The sequence below is a fragment of the Octopus bimaculoides genome, chromosome 20, assembly GCF_001194135.2.
Source record: "Octopus bimaculoides isolate UCB-OBI-ISO-001 chromosome 20, ASM119413v2, whole genome shotgun sequence".
In the NCBI taxonomy this organism is placed as follows: Eukaryota; Metazoa; Mollusca; class Cephalopoda; order Octopoda; family Octopodidae; genus Octopus; species Octopus bimaculoides.
This window is the reverse complement of record NC_069000.1, coordinates 22,399,644-22,406,992: the sequence shown is the minus strand read 5'-3', so window position 1 is coordinate 22,406,992 and position 7,349 is coordinate 22,399,644. Positions and strand designations below refer to the sequence as shown.

Here is a 7,349-nt window from a genome sequence, read left to right as displayed (position 1 = left end):
TATATATATATATATATATATATATATATATATATATATAGATAGATAGATAGATAGATAGATATATACATATGTATATATATATATATATATATATATATATATATAGCATCATCATCGTTGTTTGTCATCCGCTGTCGAAGCTGGCATGGGTTGGATGGTTTGACTGAGGTCTGGCAAGCCACTGGGCTGCACCATGCTCCAATCTCATACATACATACATACATATATACATGCATGCATACGGATGGATTGAGGGAAGGATAGATAGACAGACAGATAAGTAGATCAATAAATAAATGCACATACATAAAAGTGCACACACAACTATATGCATGCGTAACACACACACACACACACACACACACACATATGTATGTATTTATACAGGGTGGACCAAAAGTCATATAGAAAGAAGTTCAACACACTCCAGAATTGTCAAAGACATGCTTCAATTTTTCTAAAATTGAATAAAATAAATAAAATAATGATAAATACACGTGTACTTCTACATGATATACAAAATGAATAATAATAATGTAATATAAGTAACATGTCAAATGTCTTGGTGTGTATTTTTTGGCTCACTCTGTATACATACACATGCATATATACATATACATACATATATGTATATCATCATCATCATACATATGTGTGTGTATGAAGGTATACACACGCACATGCACTCATTAATATATATATGTATGTATATAAATATGTATATATGCAGTATATCTCTGAACTCTTTTGAGCGTACCCATTTCTCTGTGTGCATATATGCATATATAAATGAGCATGCAGCTGCAACAACATCAATTATTACAACAAGAACACCCCTACCTTTCCCTCTACGGCAGCTGCTGTTGCTATTACCACTACCACCACCACCACTACTACAACTAGCAGTAACAATAAGGACAAGAAGAGTTTATTTTATAGCTTTACCAAACACAATTATTTGTTGGTACTTCAATCAATCCCAGTACATGACTGGTACTTAATTTATTTTGTGGAATTGTTTTATTGTTCACAGGACAATAAAGGTTCATCAACTGTAGCAGGATTTGAACTCAGAATATAGTCGATTTCATTGATCTTAGCTGTCATTGTACAACATCCTGTTCTTTCTGTCAACCATTTTCACTTTGTAACTCTCTCTCTCTCTCTCTTTCTCTAGGACTTACTCTTTCTTTCTCTTTTTCTCTTTCTTTCTGTCAGTCTTTCTCTCCTTCCATCCTTCCCTCTCTCTCTCCCTCTCTATCTATCTATCTATCTATCTATCTATCTATCTGTCTCTTTCTAACTTGGCAAAACTAAATACTACAAGGCATTTTGTCCAGATCTTAAATATTTTCCTTATCCACCACCCTTGTTGTAATTGTAATAATGTTAAAGTTTGTGGGAAATCTTTTGCATCCTGTATTCAAATCACTCTGAAAATCAATGAAAGTCAATTTTTCCTTTCATCTTTCCAGAATTTTGTCAAATAAAATAACTGTCAAGTACTGGAGTTGATAAAATCTTTCATAGATATGTGGCCTTGTGCCTCTGTTAGAAATCAATATTTATGTAACAACCATTATCATCTTCATTGTTGTCATCATCATCGTCATCCTCATCATCCTCACCATCATCATCATTTAATGTCTGTTTTCCATGCTGGCATGAGTTGGACGGTTTGACAGGAGCAACCAGCTGAAGAGCTGCCCACGCTCCATGTTTGTTTTGGCATGGTTTCTGCAGCTGGATGCCCTTCCTAACACCAACCACTTTACCGAGTGTATTGGGTGTTTTTATGCAGCACCAGCATAGGTGCATTTATGTGGCATTAGTATGGCTGTTTTTTTACATGACACCAGTACTCACAAGCCCGCAAAATTAGAAACACTCAGCTGGAGAGGGATGCAGGGGACATACCTTAATGGAAGGACAACCATGATTTTACTTAGCTTGATATGTCTTCTCATGCACAGCAAATTACCAGGAGACTCAGTCCCTTGTCATTTCCTCAGTGAGGTCCAGCATCTGAAGATCTTCTCTCACTACTTTGTCCCATGTCTTCCTGGGTCTACCCCTTCCACATGTTCCCTCCCATCGGCAAGAAATGGAAACAGGATTGAAAAAAGATGCTAAGGAAAATAATAATAATAATAATAATAATAATTTCAAAACGATGGTGATAAGATGAGGAAAGCTTGTCAGGACAGAAGACATATGTATGCCAATTGGTGAAATGATGAAGGCAGTTGAACCTGAATCCAGACATAAATACCTAGGAATACTTGAGGTACATGGAATAAAACACAATGATATGAAAGACAAGACAAAGAAAGAGTAATTGCAATTAGCGAGAAAAATATTGGTTTCAAAGCTGAATACTAGAAACATAATTTTGGCAATAGACTCATGCACAGTCATAGCAGTTCAGTATGATGTTGGAATTCTGAAGTGGACAGAGGATTAGCTAAAGGAGTTGGACAAGAAGAGAAAACTCTTATCAATACACAAAGCCCATCATCCATGTGCTGATGATGATACGGTCCTCTTAAGTATGAAATAGCCCAGCTATGGAAAATGAAGAAGGTGAAGACAGTGCCAATTATTGTTGGGTCTTTGGGTAGAGTATCAGAAGGCTTCAAGAGGAATATAAAGGAAATCAGAATCGAGTGCCCAATAGAACCGTTACAAAAGGTTTGCATCCTTGACACAGAATAATTAGGAAAGTATTAGATAGTTGAAACAAACAAATAGCACTGTACCATAGGCTGCAGGTTGCAAGCCTACACATGCAAAATTCAAGGAGTTCCAACAAAACCTGAGATAATATTGATGATAATAATAATAATAATAATAATAATAATGGTTTCAAATTTTGGCACAAGGCCAGCAGCTTTGTGGGAGAGGATGAGTTAAATATATTAACCCTAGTACTCAACTGGTACTTATTTTATATATATGATGGGCTTATATATAACCCAGGAAGGATGAAATATAATACTAAAAAATGGTGGTCTTAAATGATAAAAGTGAACCTAACAATATACATGTAGGAATAAACGAGATAAATAATCGAAACTGAAGGGTTTACCTGAGAATTTGATCTGGTCTATTGATTACATTGATTAAAAAACTGATAGCTCCACTTCATACTTACATGAAGAGAATCTCGAAACAATAGTTGGTGGGCAGGGGTAGGGATGCGGATTATTGAAGTGTTTCTTTTAAGAACTAACATCAATAATGAACACTACTACATGAATTGAAGCGATAGAACAAAGAAGTACATGGGATCTTGCAACAAGCATTGGTTATAGAAGTAACGATAATGACGGTGAGGTGGGGTGTGGTGGTGGTGAGGGGGTGGCGGTGGTGGTATCAACAGAGGTCACCGAAACTTCACTGTATCAGCAATAGTATTAGTAATAACAGTGGTGCTGTTAGTAGTAGTAGCAACTGTAGCAGTAACAAAAGTGTTTTTGTGCTTAGTGACTCCCGAGTCAAGCTAATCATTTGACAATATTTGATAGATACTTAGTGAGACAACCAAATTATCTAACAATGATTGTAGGTAGTCAGAAAAATAACTAGATTGGTCAACTATGATTGGGAAGGTATTAGGACAATTTGATTGGTCAACTATGATTGTAGATAAACAGGACAGCTAGACTGAACAACTAGGATTGTAGGTAGTCAGTAGGACAGTTTGACTGGTCCAGTATGACTGTAGATAGCCAATGAGATAATTTGATTGGTTAACTGTGATTAGGTAGTTGGTGGAACAATAGATTGATGAAATATTATTGTGAATAGACATTGGAACAACTTGACTGGTTAACTATGACTAGGTAATAAATGGAAGAATTAGATTAGTCAACTATGATTGTAGGTAGACAACGGGACAACTTGATTGATCAACTATGATTGTAGGTAGTCCTTGGGACAGCTAGATTGGTCAACCGTGGTTGTATATCAAAGGCAATGTATCATTGCAGTTAACTAATGGGAAAAACTTGTCTTATATCAAGGACAAATTAATAGGAAATGCTGTTTCAAATCACCATACAATTTCATATTTTTTACTGACCAAGGGATATACCAACATCTGTACCTAAAACATTTAATGTTTGATAAACAGAAATGCTATAAAAAGAGAAAAAAATGAGCAGAGGAATGAATGACCAAAGATGGCCTTGTTGAACTGTGAAAAGAAAATGACAAGTTTGTGAATATTGATTTAAAAAAGGCATAATGACTACTGACCAAGACCTTTGGAAATGTGCTGTGCGTGAGAAGACCCGGCAAGCCAAGTAAGATCGTTGCCAGTGCCCCTGGACTGGCTCTTGTGCGGGTGGCACATGAGATGCACCATTTTGAGCGTGGCCGTTGCCAGTACCGCCTGACTGGCTCCCATAGGATTTTCGAGTGAGATCGTTGCCAGTGCCCCTGGACTGGCTTGTGCGGGTGGCACATAAAAGACACCATTTCGAGCGTGGCCGTTTTCGTGCGGGTGACACGTAAAAGCACCCACTACACTCTCTGAGTGGTTGGCGTTAGGAAGGGCATCCAGCTGTAGAAACTCTGCCAAATTAGATTGGAGCCTGGTGTTGCCATCCGGTTTCACCAGTCCTCAGTCAAATCGTCCAACCCATGCCAGCATGGAAAGCGGACGTTAAACGATGATGATGATGATGATGATGATATAATCTAGTTCCCTACTCATATATTAAGTATTGTCTAACATTGCTTACGATTTCAGAAAATGTTAGATAATGCACTGCAGCATGGAAGACTGAAGTTACCATCTGAAAGAGACAGGTTAGCAGATGTATAAATAAAAAGAGTCATTTTTCAAGAGGAGATCCTCTTTTTTATTTTGATTGTAATAGCATTAATCCCTTCATTCTAAATGAAGCTCATAACAGATATTCTCAGGGAAGGAATAGAAGTAAAGTCAATCATCTGGTCATGGATGATTTTAAAGCTTTACGCCAAAGACTAGAATCAACTAGATCCTTTAGTGCAAATTTTATAAATATTTTGTAGTCGCATTAGGATATGATTTAGTATTGAGAAATGTGTTTTTATTGAATTTTCTTGAAAATGCATGTTGCACATTCTTGTTTAACTGTATTCAAGCATATTCTAGCACACAAAACGCCTTTTCATTTCTAGTGAACATCATTCTTCATCCTGAAAAGAAAGGACAAAAATTAGTTTTTACACATTTTGTTAAAATTTGAGATCATTTGAGAATTGACTATGTTAATAGACTATGAAATGGTGTCAATCTTTTGTGGACACCCTGTATATCCATTATGGCTGATCTTACTAATCAGTTTCACACTAGAGGTTCAACAGGGTGTTAGGTAACAGTTCGGTTATGTAACACTGCGTTCTTCAGAAATGATGGTTATGGAATGAAATATGGCAAATGTCAAATATACAAATGCATTTTTTTTTTTGATTTATGAATTTTTTGATGATATACAGGTATAGATTTAGATATAAATGCAAACAGGCTTCTTTCAGTTTCTATCTACCAAATACATTTACAAATCTTTGATTGACCAAGGGCTATAGTAGAAGGCACTTGCCTAAGGTCCTACACAATGGGACTGAATTGGAGACCACATGGTTGGGAAGTAGGCTTTTTAAACACAGCCAAGATTCTTAAATCCAAATTGCATGTAAGAAATATCCTATAAACAATCTACTTAGGAACAGTATCATCAAAATGGTATGAGACAGAAATCATAATGTTGAGAAAAGATGAGGAGTCAAAAGATATCAACAAGAAGATGAGGAAGTGACTCACAATGTACATATGTATCTATATATGAAACAAAAAGGAGGAAGACGTGGGTTAATAAATATTCAAGCTGTTGTAAAATTATAGGAAACAAGTTTAGGATTCTATCTGTTTAAGGAGGGGACATTTAAACTGGCCGTATCTGGCTCAAATATTCTACCTGTTTTATGTTCAAACCAGCCAGACCTGAACTTCCACACCTATTCTACAATGTCATTTTTAAAATATACTATCACAACATCAAACTTTTCAAATCTAGAAGGTGGTATCAAAATGCTTCCAGGCTAGTTCTGCCGAGCACCAACAGATGGCAGCACATGATTGTGTGCACAGTGAGAGCTAGCAGTGACTTTCATGAAGCAGTGTACTGAGTGATATCATTGTGTTTACTCTGAAAGTTGTGAGAGACATTGAGCATGCTTTGGCAAGCTTACAGTGATGAGGCAATAGGCAATGTTTTGAGTGGCACATGTGCTTCAAAAGTGGAAGAATATCCCTGAAAGATGATGAATGATCTGGAAGAACTGTCACAAGCATCACCCCCAGAAATGTGGCATTGTGCAACAAGAATTCATTCCCTAGGGCCAGACCATCAATCGAGAGTTCTACTGTGAGGTTTTGAAGTGTTTGAGAGAGGACATTTGGCGAAAGTGGCCAGATCTTTGGAGTGCAAAGAATTGGATTCTTCACTAAGCTCTCCTCATTCGTGAGTTTCTCACAAAAAACAACATGGTATCACTTCTGCACCGACTCTATCCACCAGATTTAACACCTGTGGACTTCCATCTCTTCAGGTCACCATTTTAACACCATAGTTGAGATCAAGAGCAAGTCACAAAAGTACATTAGTTACATTATTTACAATTGACGGATATTTATCCTCATCTTGTTTGTTGCTAACACAACGTTTCGGCTGATATACCCACGGGTATACAGTGTAGTGGTTAAGCGCGGGCTACTAACCCCAAGATTCCGAGTTCCATTCCAGGCAGTGACCTGAATAATAATAATAACAACATCGAAAAATACCTTAGGAATGAGAACCCAGGTTCGAAATTTCCCCCAAGACACCTGATGAAGGCTGGAGGGTATATCGGCCGAAATGTTGTGTTAACAACAAACAAGATGAGGACAAATATCCATCAAATGTAAATAATAATAACTGATACTTATTTAATTGACCCTGAGGGGTTGAAAGGCAAAGTCGACCTCAATGGAATTTGAACTCAGTACGTAACTGCAGATGAAATACCTCTAAGCATTTCACCCAGCGTGCTAACGATTCTGTCAGCTTGCCCTGTCTTTATGTATATTTATATGTGCGTGTAGATATATATATATATATATATATATATATATATATATATATATATATATATACACACATTAGGCTTCTTTCAGTTTCTGTGTACCAAATCCACTCACTTGCCCAAGATGCCACACTGAGGGACTGAAACCTGAACTGTGTGGTTGGGAAACAAACTTCTTACCACACAGCCACACTTGCACCTATAGTTCACATCGCATCGGAAAACAC

The 7,349-nt window shown here is 36.9% G+C and overlaps 1 long non-coding RNA gene across 1 annotated transcript in view; it reads right to left on the bottom strand.

Moving 5' to 3' along the window:
• Positions 1-4,787: 4,787 nt before the first annotated feature.
• LOC128250338 (uncharacterized) overlaps positions 4,788-7,349 on the bottom strand; it is a 21,173-nt gene continuing 18,611 nt past the window's right edge. Inside the window, exon 3 of the long non-coding RNA XR_008266365.1 lies at positions 4,788-5,193. This is a non-coding gene — a long non-coding RNA (uncharacterized LOC128250338). The remainder of the gene's footprint in view (positions 5,194-7,349) is intronic.